Below are 21,354 nucleotides of genomic sequence, written 5' to 3' on the forward strand. Positions count from 1 at the left end.
CGTGGAAGGATAAGCTGGTTTTTGAGGAAGCTGTTGTTCGCCTTTGGACTTCGTGGTATATTTTTAAGTGGAAGGAAAAAATGTAGAATTCCTCCTTTAAATAAAACACAAGAAAACTAAAAAATGAAAAAAAAAGTTTTCTTTGGGCCACATAAAATTAAACCTAAACTTACATACCCTGTAAGTATTGGGAACACAATATGGGAAGGTATGTGAGCGTGTTGGTGGCGGGGGAGGACAGGGGCGCCTCTCTGACTTACAGCTTTGGAAGCATTAGTATTGGGCTTGTGAAGTGCTATTTTCTACTAGAAATTTCCGCCAGAAATGCTCACTGTTGACTGATCTTTTGGCCTTCGGAGTAAGGTCAGTCCTGTCCTTAGGGAAGATGAATATGGAAAAAGTGAAAATAGAGAAAAATGGCAAGTGGGCTGGTGCAGCATGGGGATTCGTGAAAGTGTGATGGGAGAGTGTAGAGAGAGAACCTGAAATCCAAATCTGTATTTCTAGGGAAATGGTCTCTAAAGTGCTGTGACCTCTAAAATCAACCCCAAGAGACAGACTTTTGGTCTTCAATCCTAGATTCATTAATAGGGAAAAGACACTTGACATTCACCTGGAATCACAGGACTTTGGGGAAATGGTGGTCTTCAGTCATTCCTTTTGTCCCCACCACATTCTTGCCCATCACACACCTCTCTTCAGCACAATCGCTTATCACAGTGTCAGTGATTCTCAGAAAGATTCTCAAAAAACCAAACCAAGATGGCAGTCTCTGGCTCTTAATTTGTCAAGATGCCATATTACCTGAAAACAAACTAGGAAAAGGGTGAGGAATGGCACTGCCTCATAAAGACCACAACAGGGCCAAGTTCAACATCTCAAAGAGACGTGGAGCCCACAAGCTACCATGTGGTTATTTAATTCTAGAAAAGGGAACTATATGAGAGTGTTGAGGGGGTAGTGAAAGGAGCAGTTACAATGTAAATTGCCCACTAGAGACTATTTTAAATGCTTTTTTGGAGTGCCTTACAAGGAGCTCCAAAGTCAGTAATAAAAGACCCTATAAATGCATCAAGGCAGAAAGCCAACTAGATAATCAGTGAGGCCACTTGACCCAGAGCTACCCTGGGGGACGCGATGGAGAGAACATGGAGAGGCAGTTCTTTTTCTTTTTAACTCTGTAAAAGTGAAGGAAGACAGCAGGGACATCCTCACTTCCTCTTTTGAAAGACTTTGTTATAACTAGAGATTCAAACACAAATATGCCTAATGGACTGAGGGCAGTCGAGGGCAACAAAGGGTGTCCTGGGGGGTAAGGGTGTGGGGAGTCACAAGATAAAATTCATGGTTAAAAGATGAGAATAAGCTTCCCTAAAAGGGCTGTAAAATGCTCTTTATAGGCAAAACCACAGCCCCAATTTCACCCAGAGAATATTGAATTCTAAACTATTATTAGCAGCCAATTTGCTGAGATCCTGCGCTAGATCACTGTGGACAAAAAGACCAGCCGAATGCTTGGCTTCCTCTGGAACAGCCTTGGCTTGGCCATGACACACAAAGCCTTGCCTCTCCAAGGTGTGTTCCCTCCTGCTTGCAGTTCCAATGGCAAGATCCCAAGGAATAGCAATGTTGGTAACAGCCACCACCTTGAAACATGCCTACCCTTGGGTGCCCGTGTGATAAATAGTGTATTTGCATTATTTCAAATTCTTACAGCATTTCTGGAATGTATTCTATTTTTCATTTACAGATGGGGAATCTGAAACCCACTGCAGTTAGGTGGCTCAGGTTCACAAGCCAGCGGGGGCTAGGATTTCAACCCAAAAGACTGATATCAAGTCTTAGAGATGAAGAAAGACAGACTGGAACAAAAAATAGTCATTCTCAATCTGAAAGGCAGTGATGAGACATGTTCAAATCCAAAGTAATGAAAATTGGTGTGAGTTGATCACCAGGTAGAAGTGTAAACCAGGTAGCACACAGTATGAGAAACCCTAAAGCAGCTAAAATTAAAAATACAGTGTTTAACAATGTATTTTGGAAACTCTTCTGCATAAGTACGTAAAGAGCTTCCTCCCTTGTTTGTTTTATAGGTGCACAGTTTCTATTGTATGAATGTACCTTTATTTATTGATTTATTTATAAATATCTTCATTGAAAAAAACCCATGCACATAGTAAAAGTTAAGTCATGCAGTTCAAAAGTCATTACAATGAAAAGCAGGTGACCTTCCTACTCCGAACACTCTCACCCCCTTCCCAGAGGTCACCACCAGTAACAACTTCTTGTATTTACTTCCAGAAATTTTGTATGTGTGTGCGCACACACACACACACACACACAATGTTGCACATCAGGTTATTTTTAAATAAAAATACAGGATACATGGGACTATGTGCATGCATCAACTTTATTTTATCAAAAATGAGAGTGTGATTTTTTTAATATCACTTTTTTTTCACTTAATATATCTTGGAGAGCTTTCTATATCAATACACATTTTATGTTCTTTGGAATCTCTGCATCATGTTTCACTATTTGAATGTAACTTAATTCACTTAGTCAGTCTATGTTTAACAGACATTTAGGTCATTTCCAGTCTTTTCCATTGAAATAGTGCTACAGTGAACTTCCTTGCAGGTATCTTTGAGCCTGCATGTGTGATAAGTACTTGCAGGATAAGTTCCTTGTGGTGTAATTATCAGATGCTGAGGATGTGCATTTAATTCCTTCATTTTAATTGTATTTTTTTAATTTTAAAGAGAAAATGCATTTGCATGGTTCAAAAATTAAGATAGTATAACAAAATAAATATTGGAAAACCTCAGCCCCTTCCCTGTCTCTGCTCATTATACTTCCTTCACCGCCTGTAAGTAAAGACTTTTGTTAGTTTCTTGTAAATCCTTCTGATTGTTACTTATTCAGATGCAAGAAAATGCAAATATATACATTATCTCCTTCCTTATTACCCTGAGTACATACTACATACATTGTATGCATCTCATATTTTTCACTTAATGTATCCTGCAGATCTTTCCGTGTAAGTACATAGGGCTCATCCTCATATTTTTTCAACTGTTTATTACTCCATAGTGGAGATGTTCCATAGCTTAATTAGTCCCCTTTTGATGAACACTAGCGTTATTTGCAAATTTTTGTTATTGCAAACCACACTGGAATGAATAAATGTGTACATAACCAATTTTACACTCATATGAATGGTTATAGGGAAAAAGCATATAGCATAATACCATTTGGCGTAAAAAATTAAGGGAAAATAGAATTATAGATCTGTGTTGGCTGGCAAATTTATAGCAATTCCTTGGAAGGATAAATAACAAAATAATAATAATAACTGAACAGAAAGGAAAAGGTAGGAAGGAGATTTTTCTCTATGCATTTTTATGTGTTTTATTAATTTAATCATGTGAATACAGTGTTAATACCTATTTTGAAAATTATGTAATATGTCAAAATCTCTTTATAACAGGTTCAGATGAACTCATAAGGTTTGTATTATTTAGTTAATTGATTATTTAATATTTAAGTTTTATTATTATATTTTAAAAAATTTTAGTGAGGGAGGTAATTGGGTTTATTTATTATTTTTTTTAATGGAGGTACTGGGGACTGAACCCAGGACCTTGTGCATGCTAAGCATGTGCTCTACCACTGAGCTATACCCTCCCCTACTCAAAGGGCTTATTTTTTAAAGCAGGCCACTCATGGAAGCTTTAGGTTCCCAAAGCAAAATTATAAATGGCCACAGTGCTTCTCCAGATTCATCCCTTAGTGCTCAACCCGGCTCATAGCATGACCATCAGCATCAATTTTCATGAGTTTTCTTCCCCAGGTGTTTAATTTAATATCGCTTGCATTATTCCCTTTTCCTGAAACCCTAAGAACATTGGAAATACCGTTTCCTTCTACAGAATTCAGTTAAGACCTGTAATCGGTAGAAACCACACTTTATCACACGTAGATCAGATCCAAGGGCAGGTGAAGAGACAACGCTGGGCTGTGGAGAATCCCTGGGCATTCCTGGTTGGCCAGGCCCCGCCCACCTGGCCCACGTGTGAGATGGAGCCACACGCTTCTCTGTGCTTCAAGCCCCACAGCTGCCCCTCGCGGAAACCCCAGGTAGCTGCTCTCTCTTCAGGCCTCTTCTCTCAGTGTTGCTACTTCTGTGAGCATCCCACAGTCTCCCAGCACTGGGACCTTCTGGAAATCTTAGGACCACACCTTGTGAGCTGGTCCTGACCTGTTATCTCTCCTTTAACCATGCTCCCTCCTCAACGAGCCATACTAGGATCAGTGTGAGGTATTGAGGGGATTCATCCATTAAGCTTCACTGATCATTTTCCTCCTTCCTCCCAATCCTGCTCCCCCCTCCTCTGAGAGCACTTCCTATGACCATCACGTCCCCCGGGAGCTTTCCTGCCCCTTAGGCTGACAGCCCGCTTCTGTATTTGCATTATAATTTTATTACATCTGAGTTTATTGCACATTATATTACATTATGCCAGCTCATCTCTTTAGAATTAAAGAAAAAACATTTAAAAGCCATTGCTTCCTTGAAAAGGTGAACCCAAAGGTGAAGTGACAATAGATCCAATAAATCCATTTGTGGATTGAATTATGTTCCCCAAAAGATAACACTGGAGTGCTAACCCCAGTGCCTGTGAGCGTGACCTCACTTGGAAATAGGGCCTTTGCAGATATAATCAGGTTAAGATGAGGTCATAATTAGGGTGGGCCCTAATTCAAGATGACCAATCTTATAAAAAGATGAAAATTGGAACACAGACAGACACACAGGGAACACGGTCATGGGAAGACAGAGGCAGTTTGGAGTGATGCAGCCACAAGCCAAGGAACACCAGGAGCCACCAGGAGTCAGACAGAGGCAAAGACGGACCCTCCCTACAGGCTTTGGAAAAGCAAGTCCCTGCCAAAGCTTTGATTTTGGACTTCTGGCCCCTACAACTGTGAGGGAATAAACTTGTATTGTTTTAAGCCATCCAGATGGCAGTACTTTATTATGGGAACACTACGAAACAAACCAACCATGTATTTGTTCATTTCTAAAAATGTCCTGCGGGTGCTTCTTCCCTGATCTGTTTCCACATATCCCCAGCCAAAACGGAATGTCACTCAAGCATCTTCAGAGAGGTTGTCTGTTGCATCAGTGGTGGAATGGCCACATCCCATGCCCTGAAGTCTGAGACCAAGTGGCCCGCTCATGCCACCTCCCTGGCATCGCCCGTAAGCATTCGGGAGCCTCTGCACTGGACGGGGCACAGGTAATGTCCCGGGAAGTCTCAGGAGATCAGAGATCTGGCTCCGTGTAGTTATTTTATGCATAATCCCACATGCAAAGAACTTGCCCTGGCTCCAGGCATCTGGAAAACACGTCTTCCTTTGCTTCCCTCCTCCCTCATGGGAGGAGGCACCCACCAGCTTTGTCCACCCAAAATGCCTTTGAGCTCTGCAGTGACGAAGGGCAGAAAAGACCCATTTTCAAAGCCATTTGCCTGAAGAGCACCTGGAAGACTTATCTGGCAGGTCCTTACTTCAGATTTCCTTTCAGGTGATCACGGATTTGGCAATGGGGCACTTGGCTAATCCTCAAAGAACACAAATCTAAACGCCCCATTCTCCTGCCCCATAATTACATTATCCAGTTACTCCCTGTGAGCTGGTGATAAAAGGAAATCCACTGAGAGGGTGCTCGACAGGTGGCCTTAAGAGGTTTAAATTGCCACTTGAAGCTGGGCTGATGAAAGGGGTCTGTGCAGGTGTGACTTAGGCGGACGAGAACAGGACACACTCATTCAGGGTGAGGCTGCTCTGAGCACACCCCGCGGTGCAGGCGGTGAGCAAGTGTCTTCCCTGTGGTTCACCTTTGATACTGACCCGGATGCAGAGGCAAAAGCCTGGGCAGTATTAGGACTGTGGGCTGCACGTGGGAGAGGTGTTGAGAATTTTACTTCCTCGTGGTACCATCTCTGACCACAGACCAGTCCATGTCAGGACCTATTCTTATGGTCCCTTCTGGTAGTCTTAGAAGGGGATTTAATCTTTCAGATACTGGGGATTTAATCTTTCAGATACTATTCCAGCCAATTGGTCCCACTCTTCAGTGTCCATCTTCAATTATGTTCCCCAATTTTCATCCTGTGGAAATTTGCAGAAGTTCTTGTGCCATATTGGTTTCTTAAATGAGAACCTCTGTTCCCACAAATCTTGTATTTTTATTATGTCTTCAGAATCTTGAGGGCCTCCCATTCTTCTTGGGCCATTTCTACATTTGAAGCTTCTTGGCGTGGCATCATATTTATTTCTCTCTGAACTTCTTGACTCTGTCTTCCTAAAGTCTACTGCCGGCATCCCAGAGCACAGTGTTTGTTCCCTTGGCTTCCAGGAGCTCTGGAGCCGGAGGGATACTTTCTCCCTGGGTTTCCGTGACGTCCATTTCATCAACCTTCCTTTGGCTTGAAATTAGATTCCAAGGGTGTCCAGAGAGTTGCAGTCCCCTTGCCCCCCTTTTGTCTTTTCTCTGTCAGATTTGTATCCACAGTGGAGACGCACCTTCCACACTCGTTCACTTTGGAGGACTGAACACTCCCCACCCTTTCAATCACACCTGTTTCTTGGGGGGGAAAATGATCTTCTGTTGACCTCATGGGCATAACATGCCTGAAATATTTAGGGAGGGTAATCCTTGGTCCTTCTTGGTAGTGGGCAGAGGTGGAATGGGAAGTCTCTCAATTAGATCTCTCAGCTGAATTATTTTTTTCCCACTCGTGATGAAAATGTTGGGATTTTTTAAAAACTTATTTTATAAGACTTAGCATTTTTCCTGCACCTCTGACAGTTTATCACATAATGGGCAGTTATAAGTCATTATTAACCTCTGCAGGGGTGACAGAGTGAGGGGCACATAGTCGCCAATATGCCCTCTCTCCCCAAAACTTATATTCACCATGGTTCAGCCTTAAACCCTATTCCTCATCCATGAGGCCATCCTGTCTTCCTTAGTTATTGGGCATTGGGACCCACAGGTTCTAGAAAAGGTAGTCCCACTGTGGTAACCAATAACCACCATGTCTCAGGGCTCAACGAAATAAAAGACTAATTTCTCGTTCAGGTCTCAGCCCTGCTGCAGTGACCGAATCCTGGGTCACCTCATGGTTGTCACATTCTCCTTCATCAGAGACTCAGTTTCTCAGCCTTTGCTGTGCTGGAGGTGGCCATGTGACCAGGTTCACAACGGGAGAGAAGGTGAGTCTTTGGCGCTACCAGGAGAGGTGTCTTCCATGATTCAAGGAAAGCACTTTTTCTGCTGCCTCCTCCTTCCGAGTCCTGCTAGGGACCTGGTGTCAGCATGCAATACTTCTTTGTCTAGATCATTTCAATTCTAGACTCTCCTGCCTCTGGTCTTTCTGCAACCACTCCTGCATTTGCAGTGCAGCCAGTGGTCTTATAAAAACACCTGTCTGATCATAGTACTTTCTGTAAAAAAGCCTTGGCTATCAGGAACCTCCAAATACCTGTGTTCCACGATAAGGCATATCATCCATGAGAAATCTGCCCGGTTCCACGAAAGCCGTCTATTGACACGAGGCAACAGCACAAGGATGAGAAGACAATGCGGTGAGGAATAGCCAAGGAGAAGGACAGAAGGAGCCCCCGGAGGCACCACTGAGCTACTGAGCCAGTCCCAGACCTCCTCAGTGTGGACCTCCCGACTCCTTACTACGTCACCTCGTTCTATCATTGCTGTTGTTAACTGCCGAGATGCCCCATCATGATCTGGTCCCAACCTAGCTTGTCAGCCTCAGTTCCTAGACGGCTCTCCTTCTGCTTCTGTTCCAGGCACGGAGATACTCACCCCACTCCTTCTAGACCTCCTTCCGGTACTTCCTCTGTGGGAAGCCTGCGTTGCTTTCCTCCAGCCGTGCTTTGTCTCCTGGGGACACTTTTCTTCTACCTCAGTCACGACCCATGTCACTGTGACCATTTGTTAGCACCCAGCCCTCTCCCTGATTAGGAACCACTTGAGGTCAGGGGCAGATTTTCCATATTTCTTGTTCCCGGCACCAGCACAGGACACTGCATTTATTATGCTCTATACTAGTATTATTAAATTATACTACACTTATTAAACTTGATTTATTAAGTACACTCTAGGCACTTAATAAATGTTTCTTTTTGTACAAGTAATATTTGTTTCTGGTTTTGTTTTGTTTTATCAAAGTAGAGTTGATTTACAGCATTGTATTAGTTTCAGTTGTACAGCACAGTGATTCAGTATGTCTCCAGATTATACCCCATTACAGGTTATCATAAGGGAATGGCTATAATTCCTTGTGCTATACAGTATATTCTTCGGATTATGAGACTGACACACTGCCTGATGCACCAAGAGGGCAGATACATATATATACACACACACACATATACACACAAACACACACACACACACAGTATATTCTTATTGCTTCTTTATTGATACACACAGTAGTTTGTATCTGTTAATCCCATGGCCCTAATTTGTCCCTTCCACTTCCCTCTCCCCACTGGGAACTAAAAATTTGCTACCTCTGAGAGTCTGTTTCTGTTTGGCATATATATTCATCTGTGTTGCTTTTAGATTCTACATATATAATCAGTATTTCTTGATTGATCAGTTGGTAAAAGCTTTCCTTTCAGCGATGACACTCCGCCCCACGCTGGCAGCCCATCCCCCAGCTCACGCCTCTCTTCTTAGACTCTTCTCTCCCCACGTGCTCCAGCTCCACATCGTCTCATGAATTCCTGGAATGCTAGAGTTGGAAGAGATCTTAGAGTCTTCCTGAGATTTATTACAGCAGCAGCTCTTGACTGAAATAAAGGGTCTGAGGAACAAATGCACTTGCAAAACACTGAATTAAACAAAATTAAGTAAGTCCTTCACTGTAGAACTTCTCTGCAGTGAACTTCTATTATATTATATTGGCCCATAATATGCTAACATGTGTTGGGAATCTTTGAGAAAGGAATATAATGACATCTCTCAATGCCCCACCCCTTCCTCCACTCCCTACTGTGGAACACTTCTCTCTCTCTCTCTCTCTCTCTCTCTCTCTCTCTCTCTAACCTTCCCCTTGGATTCGGTTCCATGGACTACACCATGGGACCCTCTGGTCGACCTACCACAAGCCCCTGATGCTGCAGGTGGGAATTTACTTCCCGGGATCACAGTGCCAAGCGAGCAGTGAGGCTGCCTGCCTCCCAGCTCAGAGTCTCTCCATTCCCACTCCATGGCTCCATCTTGATCTTCTCCGCCACTTTCTGGCCACACCACTAATTTAGCACTTTGCATGCTTGGTCATGTAGGCACTTATGTCTAGAACTAAATTATCACTTTCTGGAAGGGAGACGCCGTTTCAACACTCTTCTCATCTCCTCCTCAGTGTGTGTAGAGTCTGGCATGTGGTCAGTATACGCTTCCTGGAGAATGAACGGCAAAGGACTGAGTGAGAGAGGTGAAAGTTTATCACTGCGATTTGAAAAGTGATCATACATCTCCCTGGGGACTAGAATAGATGCGCCATGATTACACGTCCCACTGGAAAAGGCAGTGCTTTCCATGACCTCACCACAGCGCTTGCCCATCACCTCTTATCAGGAATATCCTAATTTCAGGGGTGTTGAAACAAATCTGTATCTTAAGGAGATACAGCAAAGACATTTCCTCAAAGCAAAACTCAGTTCTATGGATAATCTCATTCCATTGGAAACTCACTTTGAAATTTCCCAAAGCCTCAGAGTGGGAGAGGGGTGGGCAGCGAGTGGGAGGGAGGAAGGGTTTGGAGTCACAAGGCTAAAGAAGGAAAGCTAAGAGACTTCAGCCAAGGGCCAAAGCTGTGAGTGCCTTGAGGTTTTCAAGGGTAGTGGCCGTCGCTGCTGGGTGGACGCCAGCTGAAACTCAGCAGGCAGGGCACACAAATGGCATGAATTAATCTGAGATTGGCAATGACATGTTTGTTTTGGATAGAAGGGATGCCATTGTGGCTTCAGTGCAGTGGTTGGGTTGTTGTGGTTGGAGGGTGGGGAAAGGAGTGTCCTGGGTACAGTTGGGCCATGGCCCTTGGAAGCAATCCAAGAGGGTTCCTGGGTGTTTTTGGTAGCTGGGAGTCTCTGGATAAAACCATTTTCTCAAAGAACCTCAAAGGAAAGCAGCAATCGCTCATTCTCAACCTGTGAACCAGAGGCTGAGGCTGACATGCTGATGGCCACGGGGTAATGCTCTAAAGTTGATCGACACATCTTCACTTTTTTTTTTTTTTAATGGAAGGCCTCTTTCTCTGGCTGTGTAAACACTGGGGCCAGGAGAAGTCATTTCCCCATGGCCACAACACTGTCCAAATTCACGAGTTCGACATTTCCAACCAGACCCATGCCCTCAATGGTCAGGTTGGTTTTCCTTTGGCCAAATGCAACCTTCTGCACTTGGACGGGGCAGCCTGGGGTGGAAGGGCGCCTACAGGGCTTGTTAAAAAGGGCAACAGAGTCTCCTGAGAGAGAAACCAGCTCTTTCCAGAGGGATATTCATGATTAAGTGCAAATGAATCTGAAACACATGGATCAAATTTCTCTGAAATTACGCACAGTTTTAAAAATTAAGGGGAGAAAGGGAATGGTTTTTCTGGTAACCCCAAAACATCTGAAGAAGAAACACACAAACTTGTGCACACAAAAATAAACCAAACGATGGTGTCTGAGGCCTCCTATAAACCCAGGCTCCAGCCGAGCTGGTGCTTCCTCAGTGGGTTAGGCTGAGGCCTTCCGTCACATCAGCCACCATCAGCTTGACGTGAGACTCTGCAACTGGGAGCCCGTCTCCAGCTGCAATGCGCTGCAGTTTTGAAGAGGGAGGCAGGGCAGTCGGGGAAAAAGCCCATTTTCTGTCGGTTAAGCCTCTCCATTAGTTACCTTTACCTTTATGAATGCTGTTAAGATTTGGGCTTTCACATACATAACTTTAAATCAGTAATATCCTTCATGGTTCCATGATTTGTTGGCTCCATATGTAACCCCTTGGCCCATTAAATTGGCTCCAACTCGAATCCTGTGGCTCCTTTACTTCCCAGCTCTCTTTTTGCTGGGAAGGGGCATGGAGCAGAGGAGGGGGCAGGCAGAAGAAATGAGAAGAAGCTAGAGAAAGCAGGAAAAAATGGAATTCTTTCTACTGAAATTTCTAAATGTGGAACTCATTGTCTGTCCTGGCTTTGAGGTAGAAAAAAGGACAACAACAAAACCCTAAGAGTTTAAATATTTGTTGAAGTCTGGATTTCTCCCTGCACCCGCCATCCCTTCTTGTAAAATTAAAGCTGAAGCTAGCAGTTCACATCTAGCTCTTGAAATGTCACCAGCAACACTGCTATTATTCTGATTTTTTCTGGGCAACGCCCGTCGGTTCCCGGCTGCAGCTCAATTAAGCTAACTCTGCTTCCCTCAGAGCTGGCCTGACAGCTGCATTGAATTTGGGTTCATGGGGTGATTTATCGGACCCGCTGATGTACAGCCGCATGATTTAGGAGTGCAAAAAAGCCTGGAATGCACCGAAAAGCAATATATGCATTCTTATTAATAATAATAATAAAGATGGATGTCAGCCCCAAGTGGCTCTGGTGGCCCCTGCCACTCCATTTAACATTTTAACGGTGGCATGTGGCCCCTGCATGGCACTTGATCCTGTCTGGTGCCTTCAAGGAGGCTAAGAAAAGGTTATTTGTCAAAGGCTGGGTCAGAGCCGGGGGTGGGGGTGGGGTGGGTATTTTTAAAGCTCTGGGTCAGACCAGCCCAGCTGCATTCCTGTCCCTGTCATTGAAGGAGCTGAACTTTGTCACATTATTAAGCTGTCAGCAACACCGGGGCGTTGTTTAGATTTCTGGTGGGAACTCCTCACACATGCTCCAGGGCTCCATGGGGATTTTATCAACACTATTGTAAAACATGCACAAATGAGCTATGCTGGAATCGCCCTGGGAAGACCAGGCTTGCTTGGCCTCATCAGGCGGCGGTGGAAGTTCCAGAGCTGGGCTCTCCTGCCACCCACCGCACCCTCCCCAGCGCCCTCTGCAAGCACCCACTGCGAGGGGGTCCCTCTGCTCTGCCGCGTCCCTTCTTCCCAAGTCCCGGCTGAGATGATGCTGAAATGCTCTGAGTTCAGATTCACGCAGAGCTGATGTGGCCAACCGGTCCAGGTCCAAGTTCAGTCTGCCTGTTTATCCCTTTCTCCTCACAGTCCATTTCCTCCCTCACTCCGAGAGCGAAATGTTCTCCGAGTCTTCCAGGCTGGGAGCTGGGAAACCTCCAGATACAAATTAGGAAGCTTAAATGTCAGGAATTATGGGGTGCACTGTCTCTGTAAAGGAAGGACTGCATTCAAAGCGGACTGGAATCAAGAGTCTGGCTTCAAATTTTAGCTCTCAACAGCAAGACTCTGGGGAAGGGGTTCAGGGCTGGGGGTTTCCAGCAGCCCTCAGATCACATCACTGCTGGCAGTGGAGCTGCCTCCAAACTGAGGATAACGGGGCAGGGAAAGGAGTATGGGCGAAAGATGAGTGGTAATGGGGCCACCTGCAAGGATGCTCCAGGTCTTTATAAAGCTAGGAGAGCAAGGTTCCGACCACAGCCAACCCCACAGCCTGGGTCACTTTGGAGTCACTCAAGTATCAGGCTAGCCTTGAGCAGTGTGAACAAACCCTGTCCCCTGCTGGCTTTGTGACCTCAGGCCACGACCACCTGTACAGCATGTTTACCGTAGCATGTGCCTTGTGGGCTGATGTAAGGACTCGACCAGATAACGCAGATAGCAAGGTTGATTACCCTCCTGAACAACGAAACAGGCAGCTCTCCCATGCTGATTTTTCTAAGGAAAGCAAATCCGCGCCCTCAGTGCTCCCCCGCGTGCCTGGCTTTTTCCGGACTGGCGGCTGCCGCAGGTTCCGGGCCTGGCTGCGCTGCTAACCCGCCGTGTGAACTTGAGAAATGACCCTCCGGCTGGTGAGGAAGGTGCCCTCCTGACTCAGTCCTCTAACTTCTGGGATTCTTTTTCAACTTGTATGATCAAAAACAGAGCGAAGGACTCAGAGCCACTGTTCAGAACCCCGGGGCCACGTGGGGCCAAAACAACGTAGGCAGTGACACTTGCACAATTGAGAGACCCACACCTAAGTGAAAACACATGGCCGCTTCCCCACGCCTCCCCGTGCGCACAGCACGTGGGTGGTCCCCGCAGGGAAGTGGAAACCATCGGGTACCTGCTCGGAGGATTTTTTGCCACATAAGAAGAACCCCAGATCTTTCTCTAGACCTCCCACCGCCGCCAAGCAGGTCCATAACTCCGCAAAGAAGCCCTCAGGGATGGGAAGCTTCTCCTAACAAGGTCCCTTGTGACCACCATGGGGAACTGGCTAACAATCTCATTAGATGGGTTTGTTCTGGGCTTTCAGACGGATGCTCTGGGCACTTCGGGTGGAAGCCACAGACCTTTCCCAAGATACGGAAGGCATTAGGAGTCCCTCCTCCTCCTTTCCAGTTGGTGGTGGTGGATATTGTTAATGACAATCACAGATGCCACCACGTTTGTTAACAAGCAAGGCGAGCGAAAGGCAAATCATCACCCATGGACACAAGACACCGAGATACTGGGGCAGGTCACCAGCACATCACGGTTCAGACTTGGAATTTAGATGGAAGGACGCTGAGCGACCCCTGGTTCTGCCATCATGTAACCCTCGGCCAGCCACTTCCGCTGGTCGCACCACCCCCTCCATTCAGAATGGAAAAGAATGATGGTGCATCCCCAGACTCCCCTCCTTAGAGGGCTCTGGGATTAGGAATAATAAGTGGAAATGAGCTTTTCACAATCCTCATCTCCGAGAAAATTTCACGAAACAATACACCTAACGTTCTTGACACAGAGGTGGGCGTCCAGTAAGAGCTCAGTAATTATTGACTATTGTCATTGTTGCCAATTGATCTGCTTCCCAGGGATGATGTTAGTACTGGATAATGAGCTGAATGCCGTGAAACTATTATTTTACTTCATGCTCGCAACTTGAAGGGGACAACATTCTTTTGCACATTTCACACGTGAGGCTCAAGAAGTCCTCTAGATGGGGCAGGGACCCCTATCCAGGCCCTCTAACTCCAAAGCTGGTGCTCGTTCACTTCTAACTAAATGAAATAGTGTGTATTGGGGCACAGTACTGTTGGTAACTCTTATCAGTATTATTCCACCAAAGACTCTGGCTTCCTAGTATAATCTCTATCTGTTAGAATTTGACCACATGTGACAGGACACTCAGCTATCAGTGGCCCAGGTGATAAAGGTATTACATTATCTTATATAAACACAAGGATGGAGGAAAGTGGTTCTAGATCCTGTAGCTCTGTCAAGTCAGAATATCAAGGAGCTGGGTTGGCATTTCCACGATTCTCTCATCTTTCCCTCTTTGCTGCAAGATGACTGCCAAAGGCCCAATCATCACATCTTCACACCAAAGCATCCCAGCGAAGAAGGAAGTGAGGGGGTCAGAAGATCTTTTTCTCATGCATCTCCTTTTTTTTTTTTTTGTTATTATGAGAAATATCTTTTCCAGAGGCCCCTAACAGAGTTCTACTTATGTCAAATTGGCTGAATTGAGTCACTGGCATAGGGGAAGAGAGTGGCTATATTTGAACTAGAAAAATCATATTCATCTCCTGAGACTTCAAGAAGAAAATCAGAGTTCTGATTAGCAAGGGGGACTGGGGAAAGTCAGCAGTATAGGGTAGTCAGCAATTCCTCTACATAGAATCAGGGTCTGACTCAAGAGTGAATGCCATTTGTGTACTCTTATTTTATTATTACACTATCCCTTTCATTACTTAAATACTAGATTGTAAGACTGAAGGATGATTCCTAGATCAGTGGATTCACATGGTAGTTATGCAAATTGAGTTATGCAAATGGAGGTCTAGAGAGTTTAAAAATGATATTTCAAGGTCACAAGGGCAATTACATACTGCTGGCAGGTCACTGAAATATGGACATGTAGGTGTCAAGGGTGCTCTTTGGGAAATTTTTTAAAATGTTTCTGAACCTCTGAATCAGGATTTCTCAAAGCCCGAGACTTCACCACCATCAGAATCCCCATCAGAATCCCCTGGGTTCTTATTAAAAGTTATGATTCCTGGACCTCATTTAAGATTCCCTGAATCAGGTTCTCAATGGGTGAGGCTCACATTTGCTATTTGAACAAACTGTCTAGATGTTTTATGAACCAAGGATTGGTATCCACTGCCAGAGGGGCTGGCATTTCCCCCAGATAGAAGGCTCACATGGACCAGACCTGGGACAGGGAGAAGGATGTCTCTGAGGACCCAGGCAGACCTCCATGGAAACGTGAAAGTAGACAGACAGGAAAGCACTGGGTCATAAAATTCCCTTGTATTCATTTTCTTTGATGCATGACAGATGACGCCAAACTTCCTGGCTTCAAACAACACATGTTTATTATCTCACAGTTCCTGTGGGTTGGGAGTCTGGGCACAGCTGAGCTGGACCTTCTGCTTCAGGATCTTTCACAGGGCTGCAACTAAGAGGTCATTTGGGGCTGACGTCTAATCTGAAGATTTAACTGGGGAAGAATCTGCTTCCAAGCTTACATGGTTATTGGCAGCGTTCAGTTCCTTACAAGTTGTTGGATTAGGACCTTGGCTCCTTGTTGGCTATTAGTAGAAGACTTCTGAGAGTTTCTGGCCATATGAGCAACTTACTTCATGAAAGCCTGCAAAGGAGTCTTCTACCAAGAAGGAAGTGACAACATTTCAACCTAATCATAGAACTTGATCACATAACCTAATCAACATCACTATATTCTATTGGCTAGAAGTAGTTCACTCAAGGGAAGGGGGTTATAAAAGGCTATAAACACCAGGAAATGGGGATTATTGGGAACCTCCATACTGAAAAATTTCTCTCTCAACCAAAGTGGGTGAAGCTGTTGAAGAGAATTGTGGGTAATGCAAATACATGACATGGACAGGATTATATTAATCCATCTATATCATCTCTCAAAGTACTTGATTACATTAGCAAGTCACCTTGTATTTATTCATGAACTATTAATGATGATGGACTAGAGGTAGGTGTTTCCAGGCATACTAGATGTATAAAACAGGGGGCGGCCCTCAAGAGCATTTTAGTCCAAAAGGAGAGATAAATTATTATAATACCTGCTGGTAAATTTCTCTTGCCAGAATCCTCCCTCTGAAGCCACTTCTGGAAGTGAGAGCACAGGGTCTCCTAAAGTCTCCTATTAAATGCAAATATATTATCCCTGGATGGAGAACGTAAGTGACGTTATATTTCAGAAAGATTTGCCTGACAGTCAAAGAACAGGTGTGTGTAGAAACGCCAGCTCAGACATGGTGGCAGGCTGGTGGGGGCAATGCTGTTCAGCCTTGGGGGGGAGGTACTGTAGAAAGCGCCCCCTGTGACCGGGGAGGGGGCTGTGGCAGCAAGTGCTGAAAGGGAGGAGACAAGCACTACCAAAGGGACATTCTTCACCAATAATTCTGTCAGGTGGACTCAAGTTTCAGCCAACAAAAAATCAGCAAAGAAAGATGCTTGGTAAAATGTGAAATCCTTTAGCCAACACCCCCCATAAAATACTATTAATGCGAAAGGAAGTATAAAAGGAGGGTCATTAATTACTTTTATGCATCCAGCAAGTATTTATTGAATGCTTTCTCTGTGCAAAGTACGGGGGCCCCTGTCTCTGCTCCTGTGTGACTTGCTGTGGGACCACAAGCCAGAGAACTCCACGTTTCCTTTTAATACCTGGGGTTCCTATGGGATTCCCGCCAGGCAGGATAAACTATGGCCCTGCTCCTCATTTCACGAAGCTCTCCTGGGGAGAACAATGAGAGAAGCCAGCCTGACATTTAGAAAGTGCGAGCCCCGAATGGAAAGTGCCTCTTGGAAAGCGCAGGAAGACTGGCGCCCAGAGTTTTGGAAAGAGCGTTTGATGACAATGCTGGAGGGACTGCTCCTTTGAGGGAGTTTAACGTGTTTGCTGAACCCTAATTGGTGGGATGTAGAGGTGAATGAACCATCTATTTGAGAGGCGATCAGATGCTTGTCTCCCAGAGCCAGGCTAGGGAAAGGATGCCGGGATCACTCCAGGCCAGGGAGGTGGGAGGGACAGGTCTCCAGCGGAGGTTCCTGAACAGAGTCAACTGCTTTGTGATCTCCAAAAACCAGGGCTGGAGGAGGAGGGGAGACCATGTTTGCCCTGAGCTACCTGATTCTTGTTCTAGTTGAAGCACCTGAATTAACACTGCAAGGTATCTAGCCCACGTCCAATCAGGTTTTAACTTTGCCTATACTGGTCCCTCAAGTTCACGACAGCTCGTGGAAACCCCTTATGAGGATGAAGAGCACACAAAGCAGTGTCTCTGACCTAGACTAGCCTTACAAGCTTGAGGCCCTTGTCTTGGTGTTCAAGGCTCTTGAAATTCAGCGTATTCTGTGGAGCAGGCGTGGTGGAGGTCCTCACAGGTGGACATCCAGAAGCTCTGGCGTCTAGCATGGACATCTAACCCCCAAGCACTCTAGAGGGAAGAGTCTGAAACTTCAACAGAGCCTAGAAACCTTGAGATTCTAATCACAAGGCAAAGCTCGGGGGCCAGATGAGGGAAGAAGGTTTTCCTCTATTGGCCACAGAGTAAGTTACCCCTCTTAGAACAAATCTTACCATCTTCCACAGATGGTGACTGGTGAAGATGCGTGCAGCTGAGGAGGAGAGACAATCTGGCTTGTTGGTGGGTCTCCTCCTGAGACAGTGCTCATGATCTGCCTTTATTTTTCAGTTTCTCTCCTGATTTTAATACTTGTGAGCTTTATACTATTAGAGAACTAACGTACATAACACATGTCACAATTTACTTGGATGAGTTTATGTACTATTATGATTCTTTTTCTTCCACATTTCTTTTTTTTTTAACATTTTTTATTGAATTATAGTCATTTTACAATGTTGGGTCAAATTCCAGTGTAGAGCACAATTTTTCAGTTATACATGAACATACATATATTCATTGTCACATGTTTTTTTTGCTGTGAGCTACCACAAGATCTTGTGTATATTTTCCTGTGCTATACAGTATAATCTTGTTTATCTATTCTGCATATGCCTGTCAGTATCTGCAAATTTTGAAATCCCAGTCTTCCACACTTCTAACGTTTCCCCTGCCCCCCAATAGTTTCTCTTCTGGAGCCTGCGGACAGGACATTAAGACTTGCCAGGGTGGCCTGGAGGGAAAGGGGTGGATTAGGATGGAGAGAGGAGACCCACCTACTTCAAGACCCTCCTGCTACCTTGAAGCTAGACTTCTGAGCTGGAGCAAATCTATCTGGTTTGCAGGAAAGTTCTTAGAAAATGAGGAATTTCTGAATGTTCGAATAAGGAGCCACTTGGAGATCTTCTGTTAACAATCCATTCTTAGAAGCCAGGAAAGAGCCAGTAATGTGCCCAGGTCACAAACAACAAAGAGCAAACCTGAGATACGATGCTGGGTGTGTCTGGCTCCCAAGTCTGGATGCTGTGTCTGTGCTGAGCCACCCTTGCGAAGCTCAGACACTGACACCGCAGAGGGATTCAAGCATCAAGCACATCTCCCCGCAAGCCATCTGCAGTGAGCACTTTCTACTTGAGAACATAAATCTCGGTCCTGTACTACAGCAGGTAGCATGTTCTGACTCCTGCTGTGTCTCTTCTCTGGTGCCCCCCCCCATATGTCCAGCCATTCCCTGGGCCCCAGAAGACACGAAGATCTTGTGCAGTGGAATTGAACCCCTTGGGGACAGAATACCCACCCATCCCTCTTTTGTAACTTTCCCTGCGGTAACCTTTATAACAACTTACACAACAGAAACTAACAAGAGTCAACAATAAGAATCCCAGTTGAAGGACATGTGACTATTGAAAAAGCACAGAGTATATTTTAGCTCATAGAGCAGAGCCAATCTGGAAATAATCTGGTTTCGCTATGCCTCTAGTATAACCCCGGGAAAACACAAGACCCTCACAGAACTCACTATCTCTAATTTCTTTTGTTGCAATTTTCCAATAACATCTGGCAGTGGCCCAAGTTCTCAGAGGACTAATAAGGATAAGAATGTCCCTGATTTTCCTTCAAAATGAGAAATCATTTCAACGTGAGGAGTCTGCCCGCAACTGGCACCATCCCCATGGGTCTCTGGATTTCAGGAAAGGGACCGGGCCTCTCTCTGGCCATCCCAACAGCCGCCCAGACTTATAATTATTCAGTCAGCAGCCCAGAATTGTGGCCTACTTAGTTTTCTCTAAAAGCACTTAAGGACAGTTTAATGAAAGGAAAGAGCAGCAGAGAAAGGGGAAAAAAATGCTTTTTTTAGGAACAGAACAAAATATCATGTTTTCTTCTCTCTCTCTCTCTTTTTCCCCTTTTGCAATTTTTCTCCTCAGAGAAAATTATAGTCTTGAAAGCCAGCAATGTGCTCTGTGTGTTTTGCTTATTACAGTGGTTAAAACGAGAACCATGGGTGATGGAGTATCATTCTGGCATTCCCGATGCCCGGATATGTTTGTGCAAACATCGTTGTGGGCGAGGTATGAACAGCGACGAGCCCGTGTTGTCCGGAGATGCTTCCCCTTGTCTTTGTTTATTTGTCCAGCCTTGTGGCCTTTCTCTGGAATCCATCCCTTGTATTCCATTTTATAGCTTCTGCCTCTTCTCGTTTTTCTCGAACTTCTTGCCCACCTCCCTCGAGCAGCATCGAAATGTTTCTGGGCCAAACAATTTGCAAAGGAAATGGTTCAAGTTAGAAATGGAGGGAAGATGGCGGCTGTAATCACCAGATAGGTTTTCGAGTTGTTACCACTTCATTTCCTTTGCTTTGTATCTGTGTCTTTCTCTATCTTCTGTTCCTATCAGTAGGATTCCAGCAAGAGGCACTGTCCCCTCCTACCCAACCATCTCTAACCCTTTTCCTAGCCAGGATGATCTAAAAGCCAAAAAATAGAAAAATAAAATCATAATAGCATTCCATGGCAATATTGCAGAGCACTGAGTCAAAGGCCATTGGGACACTGAGGGATAACACTCGTCTCCTCTCCACCCCCTGGTCTGAAAGGGCTTGCAATGCACAGAAACGAAAGACATGAGCCATGAATAAGACCAGACCGATCAAGGGCCACAGGAGTGCAGAGGATTAAGGGCCCTCTGAGGGCGGGAAGATTCCAGGAAGGCTCCACGGAAGAGCTGGGCCCTGAGGGATGAAGGGGACCCCGGAAAATGAGTGACAAGTTAGGAGAACTTTTCAGACAGGAGAAGCTGTGAGCTTTAGAGGCAGGTCACTCGCCGTCGTCCTGGGGTCAGTTCAACACTGGTGGGGAGACTGGTGGGGCCGCCCATAGGGAAACTTTCAAAATAGGCAGGACTTTTATTCTAGATGAACTAATTTGCCCACTTCGTTAGCCTCTGGTGCTAAGAATGCAAATTTTGTGAGTTTGAGTCCTCTTCCTAAAATCTAGTTTCTACTTAGCTATTGGGTTCTAACTTTTGGGGGACACATACACTTTGGGATTTGGACAAAAGACTATCTCCCTAGAAAAATTCACAGAAATACAAAATTAGGCTTGAATTTCAGGGGCTTCCGGAAGCCTCTTTCTGAAAACCAGGTGTTAAGATGCCTCGACTAAACCATCCCAGAGAAAGAGATTGATTTTTATTTATCTTGGTAGCCTGATGTCCACGACATAGCGGTTGATCACTGAAGGTTGAATGAATAGGAATGTGTTCTGTGTCCGCCTCACTTTTGGGCCCCCAGGGACTTCATCAATCTGCCTTTCTGGGGCCACAGTCTCAAGTTCCCTGCTGACTCCAGTGCCTGCGTGGAAGGCTCTCGTACGTAGGACCAGCTTGTTGAGCTTCTAGCTCCTATCCTGGTCTCCAAGAACCTGCCCTTTTCTTGAATCCATCTTCTTATTGCTATGTGTCTGTCTTGCATCTTCCCTCCTGAGGCCTGGGCTCTCTCTGGCAGCTGAGAGTGGAAGAGATCAGTGTCGACATGAGAAAGGAAGAGAAACAGAAATGGAAACCAGCTCATTCTGATGTCAATCTGGAAATGTCGGTGTTGTGCCTTGGAAAGAATGTTTGGCTTTAAGGTTTTTTTCTTTCCTCTACGTTTTCCTTCCAAGTACGATATTTTCTGTTGAATTAAATTATACTTCAGTTGTTGCGTCAAGTGAAGTTGTTAAATTAAAAAAA

Source organism: Vicugna pacos, chromosome 20, assembly GCF_048564905.1.
Source record: "Vicugna pacos chromosome 20, VicPac4, whole genome shotgun sequence".
NCBI lineage: Eukaryota > Metazoa > Chordata > Mammalia > Artiodactyla > Camelidae > Vicugna > Vicugna pacos.